This window comes from Alligator mississippiensis, chromosome 3 (genome assembly GCF_030867095.1).
Source record: "Alligator mississippiensis isolate rAllMis1 chromosome 3, rAllMis1, whole genome shotgun sequence".
Classification (NCBI taxonomy): Eukaryota; Metazoa; Chordata; order Crocodylia; family Alligatoridae; genus Alligator; species Alligator mississippiensis.
In genome coordinates, this window is record NC_081826.1 from 274,543,026 (window position 1) to 274,570,272 (window position 27,247).

A 27,247-nucleotide genomic window follows, 5' to 3' on the forward strand; every position below is an offset into this window, starting at 1 on the left:
ATTTGGAAAACAGCCTTTGTTATCTTTACTAGGAAGGACAAAATAGGAAGTTGAAGTTTCATTCCTAGATAGACTCATTCCTAGATAGTTTCATTCCTAGAATGAAGCTTTCATTCCACCTCGGACTGAAATCAAGACACAAATTTCCATCAAACAAGAACTGGATTGGGCCATAATGAAGCAAGTAGTATCTTGGTCAAATCTTGTTCTTCTGGGGCATAACACCCTGGAAGATGGCACAGAGTGCACCGTCAGCAAGTTTGCAGATGACACCAACCACGTCGGAGTAGTAGATATGCTAGAGGGTAGGGCTAAGATTCAGAATTCTCCTTAGGCCATTCCAGTATACATGCTCTGACCCTTTTTCAAAAGTCAGAATAAAATATTAAGAGGATGACAGCTAATTGTACCACATTATAGAAGTTGTAATCCTCAGGCACCTGCTAATTACAAAAGAATTCCCCCTGCACTGGGCAAAGTTGTTTCATGTGGAAGAGAAGAAGGATGATTTGCTGTTAAGGTTTAACTTGAGACTCTGGAGACAAAGGTTCAATCCGCGGAGCTACCACAGATTTCCAGTGTGGCCTCTGATTCCCATCCAAAATATAGGACCAAAGCTACAGTACTACCCACATCTCAGGGGTAACAGGCAGATAAATCTGACTGGGCGGTACATATTGAGGGCTATAGATTGTATAGAAAGGACAGGTCGGGGAAGAAAGGGGGGGGTTGCACTTTATGTCAGTGAGCAATATACATCAACCCTCATCAAGACAGAATCCGAGGTTGAGGAAGTAGAACGATTGTGGGTTAGGCTACATGGGAGGCAGGGAGAAAGGGATTTGGTGGTAGGGGTCTGCTACAGACCCCCACACCAAGGGGAAGAAATAGATGCGGAGCTCCTGAAGCAACTCTCAGAGACCATAAAAGCTAAAGAGGCGGCAGTCACGGGGGACCTAAACTACCCGGACATCTGCTGGGAGACGCAGACAGCAAGGTCCCATCGCTCGCACAGGTTTCTAACCTGTATACAGGACCTCCACCAGACACAGGAGGTGCATGGTCCCACTAGGGGGAATGCCATACTGGATCTGGTATTGGCAACAGGGGATGACATGATAGGGGACCTCCAGATCGGTAGCCATTTGGGAGACAGTGATCACCTAATAATAGAATTCAACATAAGACGGCGAGTGGGTAAGGTAACTAGTAGGGTGAAAGTGCTAGACTTTAGGAAAGCTGATCTCAATGCACTCAGGCGATTAGTCAAGGACACACTGCAGAGTAGGAGTTTTGAAGGGATGGGAGCCCAAGAAGGGTGGCTGTGCCTAAAGGAAACGATCCTTCGGGCACAAAGCAAGATGATCCCCGAGCGAGGCAGAAAAGGGAAAGGGGCCAGGAGGCTTCCCTGGCTGACCAGAGAAATCCAGGGCAGCCTAAGGGCCAAAAGGGGAGCACATAAAAAGTGGAAACAGGGTGAGATCACTAAAGATGAATATACCTCCTCTGCTCGTGCTTGTAGGGAGGCAGTTAGGCGGGCCAAAGCTACCATGGAGCTGAGGATGGCAACCCAAGTAAAAGACAACAAGAAATTGTATTATAGATATATTGGGAGTAAAAGGAAGGCCCAGGGAGGAATAGGACCACTGGTAAATGGGCAGAAACAATTGGTGACAGACAGGGGGGACAAGGCTGAACTCCTCAACGAGTTCTTTGCCTCAGTGTTCCTAAGTAAGGGGCACGACAAGTCTCTCACTGGGGTTGTAGAGAGGCAGCAGCAAGGCGCCAGACTTCCATACGTAGATCCTGAGGTGGTGCAGAGTCATTTGGAAGAACTGGATGCCTTTAAATCGGCAGGCCCGGATGGACTCCATCCGAGGGTGCTGAAGGCACTGGCCAACATCATTGCAGAGCCACTGGCAGGAATATTCGAACGCTCGTGGCGCACGGGCCAAGTCCCAGAGGACTGGAAAAGGGCTAACGTGGTCCCCATTTTCAAAAAGGGGAGGAAGGAGGACCCGGGCAACTATAGGCCAGTCAGTCTCACCTCCATCCTTGGTAAAGTCTTTGAAAAAATTATCAAGGCTCACATTTGTGAGAGCCTGGCAGGGCAAATTATGCTGAGGGGAAACCAGCACGGGTTTGTGGCGGGCAGATCGTGCCTGACCAATCTAATCTCTTTCTATGACCAGGTTACGAAACGCCTGGACACAGGAGGAGGGGTGGATGTCGTATACTTAGACTTCAGGAAGGCCTTCGATACGGTATCCCACCCCATACTGGTGAACAAGCTAAGAGGCTGTGATGTGGATGACTGCACAGTCCGGTGGGTGGCGAATTGGCTAGAGGGTCGCACCCAAAGAGTCGTGGTGGATGGGTCGGTCTCGACCTGGAAGGGTGTGGGCAGTGGGGTCCCGCAGGGCTCGGTCCTTGGACCGATACTCTTTAATGTCTTCATCAGCGACTTGGACGAGGGAGTCAAATGTACGCTGTCCAAGTTTGCAGATGACACAAAGCTATGGGGAGAAGTGGACATGCCGGAGGGCAGGGAACAGCTGCAGGCAGACCTGGACAGGTTGGACAAGTGGTCAGAAAACAACAGGATACAGTTCAACAAGGAGAAATGCAAAGTGCTGCACCTAGGGAGGAAAAATGTCCAGCACACCTACAGCCTAGGGAATGACCTGCTGGGTGGCACAGAGGTGGAAAGGGATCTCGGAGTCCTAGTGGACTCCAAGATGAACATGAGCCGGCAGTGTGACGAAGCCATCAGAAAAGCCAATGGCACTTTATCGTGCATCAGCAGATGCATGATGAATAGGTCCAGGGAGGTGATACTTCCCCTCTATAGGGTGCTGGTCAGACCGCAGTTGGAGTACTGCGTGCAATTCTGGGCGCCGCACTTCAAGAAGGATGCGGATAACCTGGAGAGGGTCCAGAGAAGGGCAACTCGTATGGTTAAGGGCCTGCGAGGAGAGACTAGAGAACCTGGACCTTTTCAGCCTCCGCAAGAGAAGGTTGAGAGGCGACCTTGTGGCCGCCTATAAGTTCATCACGGGGGCACAGAAGGGAATTGGTGAGTATTTATTCACCAAGGCGCCCCTGGGGGTTACAAGAAACAAGCTAGCAGAGAGCAGATTTAGATTGGACATTAGGAAGAACTTCTTCACAGTTCGAGTGGCCAAGGTCTGGAACAGGCTCCCAAGGGAGGTGGTGCTCTCCCCTACCCTGGGGGTCTTGAAGAGGAGGTTAGGTGAGTATCTAGCTGGGGTCATCTAGACCCAGCACTCTTTCCTGCTTATGCAGGGGGTCGGACTCGATGATCTACTGAGGTCCCTTCCGACCCTAACATCTATGAATCTATGAAATACTTTAAGGAGTGTGAGGTGACCAGATGCATATTGATCTGGCTATGTCTATGAAGGTATCTATGATGAAGAGATAAGTACAAAAAAACTATTGTGCTCTTGATGAAGAGCAGTAAAGTAGAAGTTGGATCCATATAGCACTTCATCATTTCCAGGTTTTGTTCCCCCTTTATATCAGCATGGAAAGCTTCTCTTCAGTGTCAAGGAGTAGGAATTAGGCTCCTAGAGAAGTGACCAACAGGAATCTCTCTCTGCAATGATGGGTAGCATACACTGACTTTGAGCTTTTGCTATAACTGCATTTCAGATGGCTAGCCAACATGTGCCTATAACACTTGAGATGTCACCATCACATAGGCTCAGGTACAACATAATATAGTAGGTCAGCAATAGATATTTCAAGACTTACATTCAGTGTTATTTTGGTATCTCTTCCACCTTAATAAATTGACAGCTGCACCACTGACAAATATTTTAGACTAGCAACAATTTATTCTCAGTTATCTGTTCCATACTAAGCCTCCCCCAATCTACAATAGTCCATTATTATAATACTAATTAGTTTATCCCATCATGACAAGCTTTCTTGTCACAAGCCATCCCATTTGAAGAATGACATGGCATTGCCAAATACAGATTGAACAAGTCCTTCACAAATAATTGCATAATCCAGGGGTTTTCAACCTTTTTTAGTAAGTGTACCCCTGGTGGCCGGATGTGGAGCGAGGGGGAGTGGGGGTTGTGTGCGCCTGGATGCAGAGCTGTCGCAGCATGGGGTGGTGGGAAGTGGCAGCCGCCACCATGTGCAAGCTTCCCCTGTTTCTACCCCCACTCCACCCCCACCACATCCAGCTGGCTGCATGGTACCTGCGCAGCCCACAGAGGGACACTGCTGCCCTCCCCACTGCCAGCCCTGCTCCGGGGTGGCAGAGGCACAGGATGGTTGGTGATGATGCTCTGTCCCCACCCACCCACACGTACCCCCTATGGCCTTCCAAAGTACCCCCGGGGGTACGCGTACACATGGTTGACAACTGCTGGCATAATCTTTTAACGTTAACTTGCAATTCAATAGACCCAAGAAAAGCTTTTTTTCACAAATGAGTAACTGTTCATCTACAGCTCTTCAGTGCTAAGTAATTCAAAGCTTTCACACCCATGCTGTTTCTTTTGCAAGATTCTCTCTCACTATGCTATAGTATTCCCCTAAAAGGAAAACTATAACATAGTAGCAGACTATCAATTTATGAAGCTTGAAAGGCATTAAGGAGATCTTAAAGATACATAAAGTGAAGATTTTCTGTGATTGAATAACTCTCCAAATCAGTTAGGGTAAATATATTCAGTATGGATGGCTAAGTTAATACAGATCATGGATAAAAGGATTTCACCATTCACATAAAATCAGTCCTTTGAAAACCTTCTGATGAACCTAACATTCATTTCTCACTTTCAGGATTTTGACAAGTTGCTAAATGCACTCACCAGCACACCAAACAATGTGCATTTCTCTACATGCAACCACTGCCCAAATATCATGGGATTGATGGGCAGAAATTAAGTCAACAAAAGATACACACTGTGATAAAGCTCTTAGAGTATAAGCCCATTAGTGAACTACAGGTAATATCAAAGTTGCCCTATTGCCATTAAATAGGAGATGTCATAAGAGCAGTCAGCCTAAGACTGAATTTTAACTACTGGGAATTTAATATGTTATTCAGAATGATTCTCTCTAACAGTTATATACTGCCAGCAATCAATGATACAATACAATACAACATAATTAGGAGATAATATAATTCATGCGATGATGCATTTATTAAAATGTCATAAAGGAATAAAAAAAGATTGCTTGGCTACTGCTCTATTAAGCAAAGTTTGTGCCTTGGTTATAGAGCTGCAAGCAGTTGAGAAAGAAGTAGGAATACTTTGGATGGCAATCACACTCTGCAAACATCCTGTAAAAAAAAACATGTCCCAACTAACATATCAGCATTACAGAAAAGTACATGTGAAGCAGTATGGGTGTTTTGAGAAAATCTTAAGAAACTGTGAAGTCCATGTCAGAGCAGTGGCTAGGAGTGGGTAGGGATAGAGCAGGGAACAGTGCTACACTCCAGATATTCTTTTCAAGTCTTTGCTTAGAGAAGCACTGTGGTTTAGGAGAGAGGAACTTGAAGTTGGATTTAGAAAATCTGAGGACCCATTCATTGTTCCAATATGTTGGAGGACATTTCTGTGATGGGTTTTTGTTTCCCTGCCTGGCTTTAAGTACACTGGGGAAGGGTCTTTCACTCTGGGGTTTCTGCAGCACATTATACAAGGAGCACAGAATTCCACTTGTGGTCCTGGATTGCTACTGCAACTAAAGACCTAGCACTAAGTGCTCTACTTTATTTGTCACTGATTTTTGGAGCTATTATTGGTAGAATCTATTATTACTGCATAACTAGAGTATAGCCTTGGAAGATCACAGAAACTAGCTTCCATAGAGTTTATCTACACAGTAAGATGAGCTTCATGTAATTGCAATGAACTGGCAAAAAGGTTCAAAGTATTGCCATAGGACCTGAAGCCTCAAAGACAAGGCTCCTCTTGTAGCAGATGATCTGTGTACATATAAGATAAAGTCCCTGTAATTTAACTAACCAAAGCAAAGGTGGAAGATAGGAAGTACAGATGGGGAACCCACCATCAGTGACTTAATTCAGGAAGGCTGGAACAAGTCTTCAGAACCCCACTCAATCACTGCCTTCTGAAAAACTCTCAAAATGTAGATTAAATCTGTTGGAGACTGTAACAAAGTGCATGGCTTAGGGGCAGAAGCCCAGCTGCAGAGGGTTAGAAGGTGACATCCTGCCTAGAAGCACTGGGCCAGCTGACAGCAGTGACTAGCTGGCCTGGCCCTAGAGGAGTTAAAACTCCCAAAGAGGGTAGGTGAGGGAAGACTGTGGTGCTGAGGGGGAAGCAACAAACTGGGGCTGCGCTCTCAGGGTCTGAGGAAGGACCACTGACTTTGGCTTATCCATGTTATTGTCTGTATAAGTTAACAACTTAACTTATAAAATCACATCTCCAGAAAACTGCTTTAAAAATCAAAACAAGGAATAACCTACCTGCCAAACTTGCAGACTCCACCTGGGTTGCCAATGCCTCTATGCTATGTTCATCTGTTCTCGCGCTGTACTATTCAGTTGGAGAATACTGTGCCCCTGTATGGGCTCAATCATCACACAGCTAACTGGTAGACACCCAGCTTCATGCTACAATGCATCTTGTGTCAGGCACATTGTGCCCAACTCTACTCCCATGGTTACCAGTCCTCGGTAACATTGCTCCCCTTCATCTCCACTGCACACATGCTGAAGTAAATTTAGTAGCCAGACACCGTGATAATCCTACACTGCCAGTGCACTGGGCATATTCCACCCACCAAGAGCTCGACTCACCTCAAGACATCCAATATAGTCCACTCTTTCAAAATCCTTTGACTTTTCCTTACTTACTCAATGGTGCAAAGAATGGTCAGCACAAGCACCAGTCAATCACATCATCTCTCACCCTATAGTCAACCAGGATTTAACTGGCCATGTCATTATTGGGCACTCCTCAACCATTTTTGAACTCGACAGAGCCACTGTGCCTCAAAGCTATACCAATGGAGCCTTTACAATGACAACAAATGCTCTTGTGGACTAGTTCAAAGCACATCCCACATTGTTGTCCATTTACTGTGCTACCTGGTGGCCTTCAGGCTCTTCACACTGGTGATTACATCACCTTAAAATGGCTGAAACAATATGCCAAAACCACAAACACTAAATAAATTTAAAAAAAAAATCTGTATAGTTGTTTGTTTTTATTATTTCTGTTGTTTTTGGTGGGGACAAGTTTCCTCCAGGAAAATAAACTGCCTGGTGAAAGGAGTGATAACATTTTACAGAGATTTAGTTACTTTCTGTGCCTCATCTCTACTGATAAAAAGAAGCAAGATCTTTCTACCAAAGGTTATGGGCTGCTGTTATGTGGCAAGATGTGGGGTCTTGTTGTTGCATGTTGGTGTGTTAGGCAAGTGTGTACTGACAAGTCTGTTTCCAATTCTAAATCCTCAGTGTGCTTTCTGAGTGCATGGATGAGGTGTTGCTCTTCATATGCAGTGAATGGTAATTGTTTATTCACTCCCATTGCAGTCGCTCTTAAGGATGATTCTAATCACAGGTCAGGACCTTATTGGACTAAGCACTTTGACCACAGTGAATGAAAGGTGGTCCCTGCTCCAGAGATCTCACAGACTACGATTTAGACCAGTGATTTTCAACCAGGGTGCCACAGCACCCTGGGGCACTGGAAGATCCTTTTATGAGTGCCATACAATATTAACACTGTTAGATATATACACAGATACACGACTCACAAAATAAACAGAATGATTTCAAATAGGAATCCAGTGTCAAAAACATTCTGACTTTCTGTGATCTTCCTGAGTTGGTTGCAACAAAAAAAAAACAACTGTGCTTTATTAAACTGCCTGGTGAAAGGAGGGGTCCAGACAACATAGTAGCAGCAGAAATAGGTGTGCCTATCAGTTAACAATCATGGTGTTTACAGACAATTACCTCCTTATCTATTTGAAATAGGTTACAATTTCTTCCACCTTCTCCAGCCATGTAGAGTCCCTCACTTTTGTCTGTCCTGCTTGGTCTTTTGCTGGTGTTGCCTGAGCTTTAGGGCTGTTCAGACTGCAGCCCTAGCCATGGATGATGGGAGTAGAGGATAAGGCTGCCCTGTGGAAAAGTGAGCCAGGAGATGGCAGAAGTGCAAGGAGTCGTGTCAACCACAATAGACAGCTGGGTGAGCAACTGAAAAGGGGTGCTGTGGTTATCACCCACCCACAGCAAGAGAGGACCCCAGTGGACATGATGATCAGTGGCAAAAAAGTGAGCAAGGACTGCTACAAACCCGCTTGCTCTCCATTCACTTTCTTCGCCCATCATCACCACTTCAGCTTCAACTCTTGGCTTCCAACCTGCTGCTGCTGCTGCAACATGTCCTAGGCCCTGTGTCCCATGCATACCTGGACCTGGAGTTGACATTACCATGTGCTGAAGCCAGAGCTGCCACTCTGGAACGTGGCAGCAGCTCTGACCTGGGGCACGTGGTATGAGCCGCAGCTGCTGCCGTGTGCACTGGGTGGGAGATGGAGCTGCCACCTCTGCAGGTGCTGTGCAATGCCAGGTGAGCAGGTGGGCCTGGTTCTGTCCTCCATGCACTAGCAGAGGCCGGAGCAACCAACTGCACCACCCACCAGCAGAATAGGGCAACCACCTTTTCAAAATGGAAAGGCAGGACACATGCTGCCCAGCTGTATTCCCAGACACACATGCACATGCAGCCACCTGCGTCCTACCCCCAGCAGCTCCAAGCAGCCCCTTGAAAACTGGAACGCTCCCAGTCTGCAAGGGGAAACCCACTGTTTCCCAATCCCTGCACAACACTGCAAATCTGGGACGAATGCCATCCTGGAGTTATGCAGCCTGGGACCAGGACTTGAAGTTCCCATTTGGGGATTGTCCCACCCAATTAGGGATGGGTGGTCACCCTACAGCAGATGTGGGGGCCTAAGTGTGGCTCACCCAGGTCCTGCCATGCTGGGCTGCTGGTTGTGCCACTCACCCACAGGCTGCATTAAAAAAAATCAATTGGCAGGCCTGATTTGGCCTGTGGACCATATTTTGCCCACCCCTGCTGTCAAGTGATGTCAAATGGGCCCCAACATAAAAAAAAACAGGGGGTGGTAAGCTGGTTCTCTAGTTTAGTGGGCTACAGAAGCAAGTCTCCCTTCTTTCCCTTGTGACAAACTGTCTTCACAAGTTTCTATGAAGGTGGAGAGCTAGTCAGCTTTTTTGCTCTGCTGCTATTCTGAACTGGACTTCCACACTTGAGAAAGTTAACTCTGTCTCCTTGAACACATCTACAACAGTGTTCTAGGTGTTGTGTTAGGGAGTGTCACACACAAGCGCAGCATGCCAGTACATTAGTGTAAAAGGATGCAACTGGTGTTACACTTACTCTGGTGTCAAAAGGTCTTGGCCTCTCTTGTTAGTATATGCCACTACAGCCAGTAAGAATCCCTTTTTGGGATGCAATACACAAGAAGCGTGCATGCTATGCTCCACTGTAGTGCATGGTCTTTTGCTGGTGTAGACACATCCCTTGTTTCTTCCTGGATGACAAATATTCATGTCATAGTTAGCTGACTGGGAAGGTAATACTTCTTTACTCTTGTACAGAGCAGAAGAATCAAGCAGGAAGACTTGAGATATAACAGGTTGAATGAGATTGATGGGCCTCTGCTGAGTTCACGAAGGTGCAAATGCCACTGTCAAGGAGCAACTGAAAGACAGAGCTGCAAATTAGCACGAAGAAATTTCACAGCTTCCCTTATGCATTAACTCAGTAACCCTGTGGGTGGATATGGGCAAATGATCCTCTATCTTCAAAGCCCTCAGCTGCGGAGTATCACAAACTCATCTCCTGGTGTTATTCAATATGTACATTAAGCTATCAGCAGGGCTGCTGGTAAAACAGGGTAAATTGCTAGCAGTTTGCAAAAGCAGCCTAGTATACCTCCCTTTCTTATCTTCCCATGTACAGAGCATCATTTCTAGTGGATCTGTTTCTTAGATGGAATATATATATTTGCTCATGATAAGGGCTGTATATTATTTTTGCACTACAGTGGATTTCAGTAGAGGGTTACTAGGTAATGCAATTTGTTATGCATGAATTTAGACCACGTATACCAAAGTGAGGTATTTACTCTAGAGATTAAACATTACCCCAATGTAAAGAACCCAATACATACAGAATTGTTTCACTGTATTATTTGTTCCCTGGTGTATTTACAATTGCATCCTTTTCCATTTTACTTGAATTAGGATATAGTTACAGCACAATGGGGCACTATAATCTTAATTTTCAGATAAAGGGATTTTTTTTCTGTACTAAGAATGACAAAGGTTATTCCAAGAAGCTAATAACAAATTAACAGTCTCAGTAAAGGACGGTTTAGGGCCAGGCTGTGACCTGCAAAAGCAGATACACATAGTAAAGATCAGGGGACAAGTACTAGCCACTGGGGAAGCACCCACAGCTCCTAGAAAGACCTGAGAAACTTTAAATCTAGTCAATTAAAACAAACAAACAAACAAACAAACTGTTAACAGGTTGCTGTCACAGCTCCAAGGATAAATTTAGTGCTTACACAAATGCTTTCCTTATTTTTCAAAGGGATATTCTGCTCCTCCCCTTCGCCCACCTCCCCTCCTATGTTCATAGAAAAATTCACAGAAAACCAGATAAAAACTGACTATAGAAGAGAAGCAATAACACTGACTATGCAAGGTGCAGCCATAGGCAGACATCTCTTCACTAATCTTCAGCAACAGTCATTACTCCATTCCTTGTCACCAATCCCAGCCTTTTGTACAGCACAGAGCCTGACAGGGTACTGGCTCACAACAGGGCACTAAGAGCTGCCACAAGAAATCAAGCAAGAAAAAAGGTTAAAAATCTCCCTTTAAGCAATATGGAACTCATTCACTCATTCACAATATTGAATGCCCAAAAGCCCCCCTGGCTCAGCACGGACGTCCGGGAATACCTGGTTGCCAAAAAGGCGGCGTACACCCAGTGGAAGGGGCGGGGGGGCGCTAACTCCAAAGAGGAGTATACCTCCAATGCTCAGGCCTGTAGGGGGGGCTATTAGGAAAGCTAAGGCGGACATAGAGCTAGGACTAGCGCCCAAGATCAAAGATAATAAAAAGTCCTTTTTCAAATATACAGGGAGGATGAAGAAGGCGCCGGGAAATGTGAGGCCCCTGCAAGACACACTGGGCAATCTGGTGGTTGCGTCAGAGGAGAAAGCAGACCTCTATAACAAATTCTTCACTGCTGTTTTCTTGTGCAGGGACCAGCACTCCCCCACCAGGATTCAAGATGGACTCGAGGGGAACGCCTCCAGACCTAAGGTTGAGGAGGACCGGGTTAGAGTGCTTCTGGAGGGGCTGGACTTGTTCAAATCAGCAGGTCCAGATGCTCTCCACCCCAGGGTGTTGAGGGAGCTAGCAGGGGTTATTGCTGGGCCTTTGGCATGGCTTTATGAGTGCTCGTGGTGCTCGGGCCAGGTGCCAGATGATTGGAATATAGCCAATGTGGTCCCCATCTTTAAAAAAGGGAGGAGGGAGGACCCGGGCAACTATAGGCCCGTCAGTCTTACCTCAGTCGTGGGGAAACTCTTTGAGAAGATCATCAGGGAGCACATCTGTGATGGGCCGGCATCGGGGATGATGCTCAAGGGCAACCAGCATGGTTTCATTAGGGGCAGGTCATGTCAGACCAACCTGATTGCCTTTTATGATAGATGCAGGTGTTGCCATGGATGTAGTCTTTCTGGACTTCAGCAAGGCCTTTGACACTGTCGACCACCCTATCCTCATTAAAAAACTAGGCAACTGTGACATTGATGCCTACACAGTCAGATGGATTGCTAATTGGCTGAAGGATTGTACTCAGAGGGTGGTGGTGGATGGGTCATATTTGACCTCGGTGGAAGCGGGCAGCAGAGTCCCCCAGGGCTCGGTCCTTGGGCCTGCACTGTTCAATTTCTTTATAAGTGATTTGGATGACAGGGTGAAAAGCAACCTGTTTAAATTTGCTGATGATACCAAAATTTGGGGTGAGGTGGGCACGCTGGTAGGGAGGGAAAGACTACAGCAAGACCTGGATAGGTTGCAGGGGTGGGCTAACAAAAACAGGATGCGTTTCAATACGGACAAGTGCAGGGTGCTGCACTTGGGCAGTAGTAACCAGCAGCACACTTATAAGATGGGAAACTCTCTTCTTGAGAGCACGGAGGCAGAAAGGGATATTGGAGTCATCACTGAATCCAAGATGAACATGGGTCGACAATGCGAGGTCACGGTCGGCAGGCTAACCAGACCTTATCGTGCATCAACAGGTGCATCTCAAGTAGGTCCAAGGAGGTGATCCTCCCCCTTTACGCGACACTGGTCAGGCCACAGCTGGAGTACTGTGTCCAGTTCTGGGCGCCGCACTTCAAGAGGGATGTGGACAACATTGAGAGGGTCCAGAGGAGGGCCACCTGCATGATCCGGGGTCAGCAGGGTAGACCCTACAATGAGAGGCTACGGGACCTGAACCTGCTCAGCCTTCACAAAAGAAGGGTGAGGGGGACCTGGTGACCGTCTATAAACTCACTAGGGGGGACCAGAAAGGTTTGGGGGAGACCTTGTTTCCCCTAGCACCCCCTGGGATAACAAGAAATAACGGCCACAAGTTGTTGGAGAGTAGGTTTAGGTTAGACATCTGTAAGAACTACTTCACAGTTAGGGCGACTATGATCTGGAACCAACTTCCAAGGGAAGTGGTGCTGGCTCCTACCCTGGGGGTCTTTAAGAAGAGGCTTGATGCCTACCTGGCTGGGGTCATTTCAGCCCAGTTTTCCTCCTGCCCAGGCAGGGGGTTGGACTTGAAGATCTACAAGGTCCCTTCCGACCCTACTTCTATGATTCTATGAATACTAAGAAACCAACTATTAAGAAATGACACCCCCCCCCCCCCATAAGGCAAATACTGTACCTGGATGATTTTATGGCTAATCTTTGTTGTGTTATACTCTCCAATAAACTCAAGTAAATCAAGCCTCTGCCATTTAGGTGGATGTTCTTTGCAGGAATGAGCAGGCTGAATCTGAGTCCCTCACTTATACCACAAAAGGAGTGTCTTGGGTAATTATTGGCTAGGGATTAATTACTTGATATTTGCATAATACTGTGAAAATATAAAGTACTGATATTTGTTATACAGGGAAGGGAAATGTTTCTGCAACCGGTGGGTTGCATGCGGGGTACGGTGACCCCGGCCCCAGTGAGCGGGCAGCCCCAGTAAGAGGGGGCGGTGGTGAGAGCAACCGGTGGGTTGCATAGCCCCGGTGTAAGGGGGCGTTAGTGAGATCAGCCCCAAGAGAGGGGGCAGTGATGAGAGCCCCATTTAAGGGGGGAGGAGTGTGGCGGAGCACAGGGTGCTCTTGCCACTTGCAGCCAGTGGGTTGCGTAGCCCCGGTGCGAGGGGGCGGTAGTGAGAGGCCCCGGGGGGAAGGGGGCCACTGATGAGGAGCCCGAGAGAGGCAGTACATCGAGCCCGGTAAGGCCAGCACAATGATAGGCCTCAAGGGGGCAGGGTCCTGTGGTAGCAGCCCGAAGGGGAGAGTACCCTCGACTGGCCCATGCTGGGGCCAGGACCAGGATGGTCAAAAGGGCCAGGGGCCCACCGCGAGGGACGCCCAAGAGCCGGGGGCCTGGGGTCCCGACTGGCCTGGAGGTGGGCCAGGGCAAGAGGCCGAAGGTTCCGGGGGGAACCACACCCGAGAGGGGAAGATAGCTTCGGGAAGGGAGAGAGCAGGACGGTGAGCCCAGTTGGGAGGTCGGTAGTGCGTGGGGCCTATAAGACCGGAGGCTCGAATATGGGGAGCCCCAGTGTGAGGGGGCGGTGATGAGAGGCCCCAGAGAGGGGGCGGTGATTTAAGGAGGGGAGGAGTGTGGCGGAGCACAGGGTGCTCCTGCCACTTTAAGGGCCTGGAGCTGGCAGCCTCCGGGTGCCTGATTAGGGCAGCCATTTTGGGGCCTATATAAACCAGGCAGTTTGGCTGCAGGAGGTCAGGCAGCAACATTGCCTGGCCTTAGGGCTGCTGTGTACGACCCGGAGGGAAGGGGGAGCTGCAAGGGGTTGGCAGGAGGCTCCTGGTCCTGGGCATGACCTGAAACTGCACCGTGCTGGGAGTGGGTGGTCTGGTGGGGCTCTCAGTGGTGCGGGAGCCCCCAGGAAATGCCAGGCCAGTGATCACCCTGGTGAAAGGCGGGTCGGGGCGCCTTAACCCCTAGCTCCCACCACCACCGGGTGGGTGACCCCTGAGTTGGAGGAGGGCCGAGAGGGCCAGGGTTATGAGGGCCGAGAGGGCCAGTGTTTCTGAGGGGCCCAGAGAGGGCAGACCCCGAGAGTGGGAGTGATGTGGGCGAGGTGCTGCGGTTGCTCCTAAGAGGAAGGGAGTAGCGGCACGGTGAGGCCCGAGGAGTAGAGAGTGGCTAGAGAGACCCAGCCCGAAGGGGAGAGTCCCCTTGACTGGCCCATGATGGGGCCAGGACCAGTGAGGGTCAAAAGGGCCGGGGGCCCACCGCGAGGGACGCCCAAGAGCCGGGGGCCTGGGGTCCTGACTGGCCTTGAGGTGGGCCAGGGCTAGGTAGCCGAAGGTTCCGGGGGAACCACACCCGAGAGGGGAAGATAGCTTCGGGGGGGCGAGGTATCCCAGTTGGCGGTGGAGTGGCCGCCTGAGGAGAGAAGACCATAGTGGGGTCTTGCACGGAAGATTCTGGGGCCCAGTGTGGGGCCGGTGAGATGTTGAACACCATGATGCCATCTGCAAGGCTTGGGCTGCGGTATTAGGGGAGGTCGGAGCCGCAGAGCGCCCCTGGGCATCGGGTCAGTCGAAGGGCAGCCTCCCGCTTAATTATCATCTTAATTGAACTCATTATCATCAAAGGCGTGGCGGGCGAGATGAGCGGGCGGTTGCCCAGAGACAGGTGGGCGGGCCGTGAAGAGCTCGGCCCTGAGTAGGCCTGCTGTCATGGTGACAGGCGGGCGGGCCACCGAGATCGGCCCCGGGAGGCCCCCTGTCACAGTTTCTTTCTGAACCATCTGCCACATGGGGGGCAGAACATTAACCATACCATTAAATCCCATTTTCCTTACTTTTGCAACAATTATTACTCTTGCAGTACAGTGGGTGGGTAGTGTAAGTAAGTAAGGAGAAGTCTCTAATGTATCAGTGACCAAAACAGCAAAGTCTATGCTCCTATTTTAGATCAGCTTGAGAAATGCAGAGCCTGAACAAAATCGAAAGAAGGAGCTGTCCTTTACCATTATTACTGAATCATTATTATTATTAAATATGATATATTATGGTAGTTTCAGAAGTCTGCCTGCTTGAGCTCTACCTGTGTAGGTGTTTTAGAAATGCAAAAACAAACAAGGGATCATGCAAGCTCCCTCATCGTGACATCTAATGAAATAAAATATTTAAATATATATATCAAAACCATCCCTGTGTTTTTCTGCAATGAACCAACTACAGTAATCAATAAAAAAGCTTCAAAGTACTCCTCTGCTAAAAGCCATGTCTATCCAGTAGGTATGGCATTAATGCTATTATCAGTCCAAACTCACTGGAAACAGAGTTTATTTACATAGTAAGAGGTTCAGGGAATTCATTTGTGGATATTAAAAAAAAAGCCTGTCTATAGTTAGTTCTAAAAGGTTGCTCTTGAAAATAAATGCTGTTTCATTAAATGCTGTGCGGCAGCATTACCAAAAGACTGGAGAAAAATTTCTAATACTTCTAGGGAACTCAGCGTCATTAGTATGAATGATTGCATGTTAGCAACAACATTAGAAAACAAAGAAAGTGCTGTGCTTGTTCATTTTCTCCCTGTTTTTCAAGTTACAGGACAAAGTAAAGTGGATGACTTGACTGGTTGTAGAGCCATCTGCCTGCCTCTCTTAGACAGGTATCAAACCTTGGTAACTGTGTACTGGTCTAAAAATTAGAAAACAAATGAATGATCGAAAGAAGGAGGTTTAAAAACTCCTACAAAATCGTTTATTTTCTCTCTCAGCCATTCCTATCACTCTCTCCATTTTATTCAGAGACATTAACTACTTTTGAGTCTAGACTGAAATGGAATGGAGTGGGGTGAAAGCAATTTCCTCCACAATTCCTTTCTCTCCCTTGGCCCCCATAACGCCTTCACCAACAGATACTAATTACGGATGTAAATATGATTTTAAAAATTATTCATTTGTTCTTCTCTAATTATATTGGTAAAACAGTTAACACAGTGGACACAGCTGCTCCTGGGGCCTTTGATTGGGGGGATGGGCAGCCCACATGAAGCCCTGAGTTGGGATGGAGGGAGCACCTGTAAAGGAGCAGCTGATTGCTTAATTGATGAGTCCTTAGGACTCTGCTGTTTTCTACTCTCAGGCTATAGTTACTAGTTCCCCTTGCCCCTTCCTGCCCTGCCACCTTCTGGGACACCCCATGCTTTCCCTTCCCCACCTTCCCTGCTAGACTGCCCCAGGACAGAGCTAAACAATAACTGGTAAACTAACCAGTTATCACTGGGCTTATCAGTTGAAAGAGTAATCCTTCAGCCTTTCACATCCCTACTATTAATCATAAAAAATGTGTACATTTATTAAACTGAGTGAACTTCTGAGACAGACAAGCTTCTGTAATATTTCTTCCCTTCCACTACAAAACCGGGCAATTTTTAACAAATCACAGAACTATTCCTGTACCTAACTTGTCTCAAAGTAATAAGAGCAAACAATGCAGGTTTCCTGTCACACACAGGTTGCATCAACTGTCACTGATGACATACATAAAGACCCAGTCCCATATTTTGGTATGCATGATTTGCCCAGAGGATATACTGATTTTAAGTGAAGCCTGGCATTGCCCTTGTGTGACAAGTAGCTAAACTGTCCTGTTTACTTTTCTTGTTATGCTGACCTGCTGCTATGTTAACAGTTGCAGTGTTTAATCGCTGTGCAGTTGGAAGAGATGCAAAGGGGAAAAAACTCAGTATCAAAAAGGACAAAAGTTTATGTAATACAATTAAAACCAGGCAAAAGGGAATACTGCAGTTGATTAAACAGATCAGTCTTTTAATACAAACCATGTATTAGTACCTTGAGGGGTACTGTTAAATTACAAAAGTAAACTCTTCCTACCAGTTTCCTGGTCATAACTTTTGCAGAGATAAAGTACCATATTTACTTGAATACAAGATGAGGTTTTTCCTCCTAAGTGGCATGGGGAAAAAAACCCTTTGTCTTTTAAATCGTATGCAAGGACATCTCACTAAATACTTTGTCTATCATTAAACTGCTGTCAAAAGCAACATGTGCTCAGTAATAAAAACCAACTAGGAAGTTGATTAAATGCAGCCAACACTGACCATGGCAAACATGCTTAATTTTTTTTTTATTATTTTTTTAAGGAAAATTTTTCATGTTCCAAGCCAACTCAGCCAAATCAATTCCAAATCTGCGAGTCATTCAAGAACCATATGTGGCAAACATCCTCCACCTCCACCTGGGGCTTCAGATGCTTCCAAGGCATTGGGCAGGCATCCTACATGCAGTCCCGGAGGCTTAGGGTTAGGATATCCCCAAGTTTCATTTGCCCTCAGCTGTATAGCCATAGGAACAAGCTAGGGAGGAATCTCCCATTTCCACAAAGTGGACGTAAAGCCACGGTCTTCATACTGAAAATGAAAGTGGGAGGTTAACTATACGTTACCTCCAGCTGGGTACTACCTCATGTCAGAAAAGCAGTTACCCCCAGCAACTAAGAAAACTGCCTTAGTGGTCACGTTATTTCCCCTGCCAGATAAGTGCTGACGGGAACCTACCACAAAAATAGGTTGGTGTAGGCCTTCTGAATAAGGCGCACAGAAGTGACTTTGGACTAATATCACACATAGTTTCTGCTACATACAAGTAGGTGCCAAAGTGCTGGTCAAGAGTGTGTTTATGAAGTACCTGTGCTCAAACTTGTAGCAGTTTCAAACATAGGTAACATACATCAATTCTGGATAAACTAAGTGCATGGGTACTATATGAAAATTGCTACACCCATGTTTAATTTCAAGCTTATTGTTTTTAAATTTGTTCCTCGCTTCCATGTGTTCAGGGAGAGCAGGGTCTGACAGTAAGGAGAGAGGAAGGGGCTGCCAGGGGAAAGAGTTGGGGGGAAGCAGAGAGCAAGGCTACCTGAACCCCTAGATTTATTTTCCCTGCTGTGGGAAATGGACAAATTCAAGGCAGGTTCATCTTCTATTTGAGTAAACATGATATTGAGGACTGGCTGGTTTTACTATTTTTTAAAGAAACAGTGAAAAGAATAGAAGATAGGATGATTTCTTTGGGTTGGTTCCCCCGCCACCCTCCCCCAGCAGTTTAATCATAGAAAACAGTTGAGATGCTTTGCAATCTTCTAATAATGTCCCATTAACCAGAAATACACTCTTCGTTAACATAACACTAAGAAAATGAGAGTTCACCAATGCAATTAGCATTTAACAAGAACCCTCAACATACAAGAGGTATTATAACTCAACTATACACAGTACAACTTTTGCCATTGTCCCCCTCTCTATCTTGCATGGTGAAATTGCATGCAAGAGCATTTCCATGACAAAAATGTGCCCTCTAGCCTTCTTTCATTCCTGCCTGATCAGTCACACAGCCTCACTCAGGCAGATTATACAAAGCTCTTGAGCCAGAGACAATATCTTTTTACTACTAGAGCAACTAAATGGCAGCAAAAAAATCTTTTTTGCAAACTTTTGGGTACATACACCCTTCTTCAGGCTGAGGAGAATTCAAAGATTGTAAAAGTCCTCCTAGGTAGCAAAGAAATTCCATTCTGCACCAGGAATGTAGAGGGTGGAAGTTTTCAGGCAGACTATGCACTCCTGGGGACCCCCACTGACATCAGTGCAGGGGCTGCCCACACCACAGAATCAGGGCCCTACACATCGCCTACGTATAGCCCTCCCACTCAAGCCCAAGCCAAGCTGTCCCTACCACAGGCTAAAAAAAGACCTGTGTTCTTTCTGTTTGATTACTGAGAAGCATTCAACCATTACACAGAGGGAGATCATATTTATTAATTTCTGTATCTCCAACTCTGGGCACCAAAGAAAAAAAATGTATAAAAGTGGCAAGGACCCTCAATGAGAGTACTTAAAACGAGGAGATTCAAAGCGATTATCTCTGGGTTATTTTTCTGTGCCTTTCAGGATCATATTTTCCTGCACAACCAGGGGTACCAGAGACTTTAGTTCATTTTTAAACATGTAAATTCAAATCCTCAGAAAATAAAGTGACCCCAGGGCTGGGATTGTAAAAAGAATCTAGATCAAACATTGCAAGACTGACAATGCCATTAAACTGGTAACACCGTGATATAGTTGGACAAAGGATTGCACACAGAGTCTTAGGGGAAGAGGGGGAAAATTGGACTCCAAAAGATTTGTTCATCTCAGCCATTCATGAGATCACTCTACATATAAAAGTATTTCCATACGACAACTTATAATTAATAAAGGCCACTGGAAATTTAAAACTGATTTTAATGTAGGTGACTTTCCCAAAATCCAAGCTGGCAGTGTTTTTCCCAAATGTCAACTCCTTTGTACAGTCAATTGAACCAAACAGTAATGTAGCAGAAAAACTCAGACACAAGCCAGCTGACACCATCTGAAGTAGATGCCAGGCTCTCCGTGCTTAGATAGAATGTAAAGCGGCAGCACAGCTTTTAAGCACACATTTGCTTGCTGCCTGGTTCAGGAATGTTTAATTAAGTATAAACACGGTGTTGACATCCACCGTATGATTCATTTAGCAAGCAAACGGCTTTGCTTTAATATATGGTGCTTGAACAAGTAGACCACAGCGCAAAATAATTACAGCAGCACGGATGCAGTGGAAATGAATGTAAATGAACAGTGATTAATGCTGCGCAAATAATAACAGCATGTATGGCTCACAGCAGCTTGCATCTTCAAAGAGCTCTGCAAACCATTCCTTTATATATGAGACATCACTTTCCCCAAACACAGACAGACAAGAGAGTTTGAAGATAAGATATCTGAAGATAAGATAATGCTACACTTGGATTTGGAAGCCCACCTTGTAGCAAGTGAAAAAACTGGATTACTCAGGGAGCACTCACCTGCTGCTCCAGCGTTCAGCATGTGCAGCTTGGGTCCAAGGTCAACTTTTGTAGGAAAGACGAGGCATGATATATGGAGAAAACGAGACACAGTGGAAAGAAACCCTTTGTGGCTCAGAGGCAAACTGCACAACAGACAATGGGCGAAGGTCAAAGGACGTCATTCTCTAATAGCAAAGATTCTCAAGCCAAGCCCCTCCTTTCAGCCACCAAGCTGTCATACATGTGACACTGACAAGCAACCCCAAACTTGACTTCCACACCCACCTCCCAGCTGCCCAGCCTTGCCTCCTTCCTCATGAACAGCTCCCTGTCAAGCCACACCTTCCCCATTAAGCCAAACTTTCCCCTCCCAAATGGCAGGAGTCATGCCATTTAGCGTTTCTGTAACCCTTTCCAGGGAAAGGTTCCAGAGCAGAGTCTCTCGGTCCAACAGGGAAAATTTCTGATTCCAGGAACAAGCTCTCTAACTGAACAGGGACTAAAACAAGAAAATGTGTACAGAGATCATCTGGAAGCTTAAAGGCGAAAAAGAGCAACGATCCCATGTACCCAAAAGTCAACAATTAGATTCCAAGTATTTTAGAAACTGAACTCAGTATTACTTTGGTTAACAACCAAATCTGACTGGGTGCCAGAGACAAAGAGAACATTCTCATTTTGCAATAAACCTTAGGGAGGGCAAGAACTGTTACCAAGGGCCTTCCCTGGGTCCAAACAAACTAGCTTGCCCATTTATTATTTACCTTTGCAAAGTCTTATAAGTAGCAGTTAGGATCGAAATAGAAACTATACTGGGAGTAAGTTCACATAATTAATTCAGATACTGCAGGTGCATCTACAAGAGATGTTTACTGCAGAGTAGACTGTTTAGCTCCCCAATAAATGTTGTGCATCTACACGTGAGTTCCTATCACGCTGGAGTAAATTAATTAACTCCACAGCAAGTTAGTACTTGTATTTACAAGTACTTATACATACAAGTACTAACCTGCTGTTGAGTTTTTTTACTCTGCGGTATGACACATGTAGAAGCTGCCCCAGCTGGCTGGGGCACGAGGGTGTGTCAGTGCAGGGGGCTGCCTGATTGCTAGCCCTGTGCTGGAGTGCCCTCATGCCCAAGCCAGCTTCTCTGCAGCACAATGAGCCGGGGTGGGATGGGGATGGGGAAAGCAGCTGTGGGTTGGCAGACTGACCCCCCTGCACCTCGTACTAGCCAGAACTGCTCCGACCCAGCTCAACGTACTGCAGTCCCGAGCACACATTCAAACAGTACATGCAGGAGCAATAGGCTGCAGTTTATTGACTTGTGTCATGCAGTTAGCACCCTAAGCCTTGGAAAAGTGCTGCTGGGATCTTTAGTGATTATAGGCCAAATGGGGCCTTGTTTAAACATTTAATCTGAAACATGACAGTGCTAGAGGCAGCATTTCAGTGTTATGCTAAATGTAGCTGGTGGAACCTGTCCAGATTTCTCAGCTAATGTTTTCCAGCGTTTCACCACCTAGTCTAAAGATAAAGATGGACTTGAGTCTCTTTTGATAAAGCTGTTTTCAATCCAAGGCTTTTTTCTTTAAAAATTAAATAAAATAAATGTTTGTGGGGACTGTAAAAGTAGAAAAGAAAGAAAAAAAAATCTATCCTTTTAATCACAGAAGCATGAACTCAAGTATGTACATTTAGGGAGAAGCAGACTTTGGTTGGTAATAACTTTTATTGGACATGCTATGTAGTTGGGACAAATACTGGACCACTTTTGGGCAAAAAATGCCCTTCCTCAGGTCTCTTTCTTATAAGAAAAAGATTCCATGAATTTTCTCTAAGGAAAAAGTCCATTCCACAGATTTCTGTCAGCGATGATCTAGTTACCTCAGTACAGGGAAGGGGACTGGATCATATATGACAACCAATCATCCTCCCTCTCTCCATTTCCTGCTGGTAGCAAGGAGGTACCTTTTTTCCTCCAGATTGTGAGCTCCTCAGGAACAGTCTGTTAGCGTACGTGCATGCATGCATTTAGAACAATGGAACGTATCTCTCTTTGGGACTTCTCAAGGTTATCTTAATATAAACATTATAAAATACTCAAAATCAAAAAAAGAAAAAGCTGAGAACAAGGGACGGAGAAAATGCATACAATTTTTAGAGTCCATGTGCAAAGCTTAGGCCTTAGGCTCTTGATGATGAAATGTCTTTAAGAGTTAATTTAAAGTTTGTCAGGGTACCTTAGAAATAAATCTGTTGGGACAGGTGAGTGATCAAACTATACTTTGTGGTTAGATATGACAGTGATGGATACTATATAAATATCATTAGTAATTAAGCAGGGAATTGGACTAAACCCTACTATTCTATAAACCTCATGTAGCAGTCAACTTGCTGCTACTTTTTTCTAATTCTTATTACCCTGAAATATAAAATGCATTGAGTTTGGAAGCTGGGATCAGGTGCTGTTCAAGTTGTATTCATTGTAAAAACATTATCATCTCTCATCTGTGATGTTCAACAGAGGCGCCAAGCTGACATATCTTTTGTACAACAGTTCATAAAAGAAACCTGCCAGTAATTTGCACAGGAGACTCTCTTGTTTCAATTATTATAATCTCTTCCTTGTGAAGAGGGGAAGACCCAAAACAATTCCATTTTTCAGCCTCTTTACTACTGTCATCTGCTAAACTATAAAACACAAGAGACTTTTTAATCACCTGAAATACCTACATTGGATTCCAAAAAGACAGTCAACATGTACAGATTTCCAGTCCATTTTTTTCAGCTGAATCCATTCATGTAATTTGACCCAAAGTCAAAAATAGTTTTAGTGTCACTGAGCTTCCATTTTTTAGTGAATTTACTATTATTGAAATAAATCTGTTCTGACTCTAATCACATGCATGTGAAATACATATGCACAGACAGATGGATACACAATCTACAGAAACACTGTTCTACATAAATTGATGTATTATACATATATACAACTCCCAAATAGTAAATCCATAACTTTTCTAGCTTTGACTTAATCAAGCATTGTTTAATTCTAGCAGCCCTACATATCACACTGCGTTCAAGATTTCTTTTAAACCCCTTATTTTAGGCAGCTGACTCAGCAACAAAGATTAAAAAGCCACCCAGCCTTCTGCCTCAGTGCCAAGCCTTCCTAAAATTGGAGATTTTTTTTGCAGTAATGATAATAAAGTACCAACATAAAGCCAACATAGGTCAATTCAAATGTTGCTGTGCTCTCCAACAACAAAAATTACTAGAAAACCCCAAACAACATGCAGCTCATTCACATGCAACCATGTTTGTTTCATATCCTATTGTAATGTGTCCTACTAGACCTGCACATGCCTCCCAGTTCCCCAGAGCAGGGATCTCTTTATTTATCTGGCACACTTTACCAACTACAAGGTATATTTATGGCACTATGGGAGTAATAAGCCTAATGTGGAACCTGGGGTAAAATTCTCATTCAGATGCCAGGTGAATTTAATCCACAGTTCAGTCTAGATCAAAACAGTTTTAACTTTAAACACCATCTCAAATCTTTTGAGAAAGTCTGCAGGAGTTGTGGATGTTTACTCAAATCACAGCGCTCAGCCATGTGGATTTATTTGTCTAACTTTGAGCAACTCACATTTTTAAAATGCTGGCTTCAGTAACTGGCCAGCAGGCATTTGCAGTACCTTTTTAAAGGACAAAATTTCTTCCAGGAGTGAAGAGGCTGTGGATGCATCTACATATGTGCTTTACTGAAGTTGAATAATTAGATCTGCAATAAAGTGTCCCCATCTACACACAGACTGGTATTACGGCACAGTAAACTAATTAACTCTGCTTTAAGACAGTTATTGTCAGGGACATTACTATCTTATGATGGAGGCATTAAGTGCGATCAAATGCACGTGTAGATGGTGACCTCTCAGCGCATTTTGTGCCTGGTCAGCCCAGTCAACCAGGGACCAGATCCCAGGCTGCTGCTAGCCCCTGTGCCACCCAATATCAGCATCTGGAGCCCAGGGCTGATGTGCCCCCGCCGACCATGTCCTCTGCCAGCCCAGGGCTCTGCTGTGGCTCAAAGCACTGCGGTCCAGGATGCTGCACTGAAGAGCAGTGTACTCCAGCTCAAAAAGCTCTGGAGTTTATTATGTCACATTAATTGCTCGTGTAGATATACCCTCTAAGTCATCAATTATATTTTTCCTGGTGGAGTTCATGGTAGTGGTAACCACCCAATGTGTACAAGAAAAACGTAGAATCATAAAATATCTCTAGGCTAAAAAACAAATATTTCCTTTTAAGTCAAAATTAGTATCAAAACCAGAAGAGGCAATAAAAATCCTACAGAGATGGGGATTATCACCAGCCTCCACTAGATAATATCACCCCAATCTGCACCTAGTTAGCTGTGCACTATAATAAATATCTGATGGAGATTTGGGCTTTGATGCTTTGGTTGGCTTTATTTGGTCAGAATCTTTTGAATGCATATCTGAAAATATCTGAACTAAAATATGATATTTCAATATATTTGTTATCAACAGTCTCTGATAGGTGTCACAACTGGCAAGGTTTAGCTTCAGCTTCAGACATATTTGTTCTCAGAAGAGACCATGGTTTGTTGCATTTCAAACACACAAAAGCAGCTGGTTCATGGCATTTTAAAGAGATAACGTGTAAAATATCAGACCTGGAAGAAAGTGCTGGTTGGTAACTACTCAACCCCGGAATCACTTTGGTCATCTCTCTTGAACAACAGGACAATTCCACAGGTTTTAACAGAGTTACTGCAGTCTCACATTTGTGTAAATCAGGCATGAGGTCCAGCATGTGTATGCATGTGTAAAATCATGCATGAATATACCATACTTTTTCTAAGTTTTAATAATATTTATAATAGTCTGTGCCTTATAAACAGGTGGAATACATTCAAAGCAAATCAGATATGGTGTTTGCTTTGTCTTCTGAAAAACAAAACTGCTTGGTGACTAAATTTCAGCTACAAAAATCTAAAAATCTTATTCTTTGACAGCCTGATCTCAGACAATGGCAAGTTACATCATTTACTTTCCAAGACAACAGTAAGTTAAACTGTTCCTCCTAATATTTTGCCACCTTTGCAGAACTTCTAATAATTTAACTAAAATTATCAAGGAAAAAAATCAAATCTATTTTCCTGCCTATGGAGAGCCCAAGCATATGCCAGAATGTATTTAGATATGACACGCATAAATGACACTTGAACTGAACATTTTCAGGGTTCAGTCTGAAAGAGAATACACTAACAGATACTGGAGATTTTTGTTCCAAATATTTTATCTACAATTGACACGACTAATTCAAAAAAGATAAAAGAAAAACATGTTCCAACCTACTATAGAAACCAAGCTCAGACAACCAAGAAGTCCAAATATGAGAAGGAAAACCCTCTCTCACCAGCCATGCAAGGTGCCTCCACAGACTCTACAGGATATTAATTATATTGCTGAATCCAATGAACTACCAGCACAGACATTCTCTATGAGGAAACCCCAATTCTGGTACTTGCTTCCTCACTTGACCTGCAGGTCCTGGATTTTTTTAACCTTCTGGGACTGATGCAGTGTCCATCTTGTCTTGAAGATACTTTGTGGGATGACTGCAAAAGGAGACACCTGGGCTAAGCACAGACTGTTATAAAGCCCAAGGCTGAATTGATTTAATTTTTGCAGATTTGTCTAAGCTGCATAGATTGAATCGATAGGCAAGTGAAGACATTTACTTTTGACTCCAGAAATGCAGCCACATGCCAGCTAGAAGCTGGGGGGCACTAAAGCATGCTTCCATGCTCTGCTGGAGCAGACAGCTTGGGCAAAGGCTAGTCTGCCTTCCCCGTGAGGAGGGGATTTGCAGGGTAGGTGCAAAGCATCGTGGGATGCTGGGGGACTATGAGTTAACTTGAATTTGATGGGGATATGGGACAGAAATTCAAGAAATGGATTTAACCTAAATCAGTTAAGTCTGATACTACATCTATCTGGGTTTAACTTAAACCAGATTCAGCCATTTTGAAAGTGGTTTATGTGTGCTGCACTTTTGTGGTGTTACAGATTTGAATCAGTTTCCAAACACTTATACCGACTGAGGTGTCATTTTTGTCCTTAGCCCTGGAAAGTATGTCCACCAGTATGACTGTATTGAGTTTCATTTGATGTAATGGAAATGACAATTTCCTATGTATTTGGAGTGATAAATCCAATTTGATTTTCTAGGAATAATGCTGAAAGCATACAAGAGCCCCAGAATCCTAGTCACATACCAGAATTCCCAAAATAAGTAAATGCTTGGGGTGGTCAATACAAGGTGTTGAGTGCTTTTTGACTTTGGAACTCACAATCTCCACAACATCAAATCTCACGGCTGCAAGTTTTCTTCAGGCTCAGTTTGCCAATGGACAATGGGGTGGGATAGTTGTGAAGGATACAGCTGCTTTGTATAGAACAAGAAGGACCTTCTGCCAGCTGGAATGCACAATAATCAATAAACCAATTCTAGTGTGGATGCATTGTCTTTTAGACCCCTTGTAGCATCTGCCACTGATACAATTAAATTACATTAAGTTAACAGTTAACAGTTTTCTCCTGACAGATTTTTCACTGCTTCATTAGCAAGAGCACTCAGGGAGGATCAGTTTAGTGATAAAATAACATTAATGGTCTGCCTTGTTAGGTGATTATCACAAGATAACGTCACAAGAATCTTCACAAGAATTCATGTGACACTTTCAGCTGGCTCACACTAACAGCAGAGAGAAGAGCTCCAGTTAAAGAAGTAATTTAGTCTCTTTAGAAAGCTGTTGGATTCACTCCGCTACCTTTAAATGGAAAGCAAAATGTAGCTATTAAGGCAGCTTGGCACAATATTAAATTCCAATGTTGTGCAAAAAGGAACGGTTCAGTAAACTTAATGCCAGCCAGTTTCTTATCAGGACTTCTGACCATGCTGCTGCCCTAGAGAC

At 44.9% G+C, this 27,247-nt stretch overlaps 1 protein-coding gene across 4 annotated transcripts in view; it reads right to left on the bottom strand.

Annotated features, from left to right (window-relative positions):
* Positions 1-27,247, bottom strand: part of GHR (growth hormone receptor) — a 227,857-nt gene that overhangs the window by 178,080 nt on the left and 22,530 nt on the right. The window contains exon 1 of one of the 4 annotated variants that reach the window (XM_014594011.3): positions 20,251-20,366. The exons of the other annotated variants lie outside the window; for them this stretch is intronic. The gene's annotated coding sequence lies outside the window, so the exon portion shown is untranslated. Of the gene's footprint in view, positions 1-20,250; positions 20,367-27,247 lie in introns of those variants that run through there. 4 annotated transcript variants of the gene reach the window in all.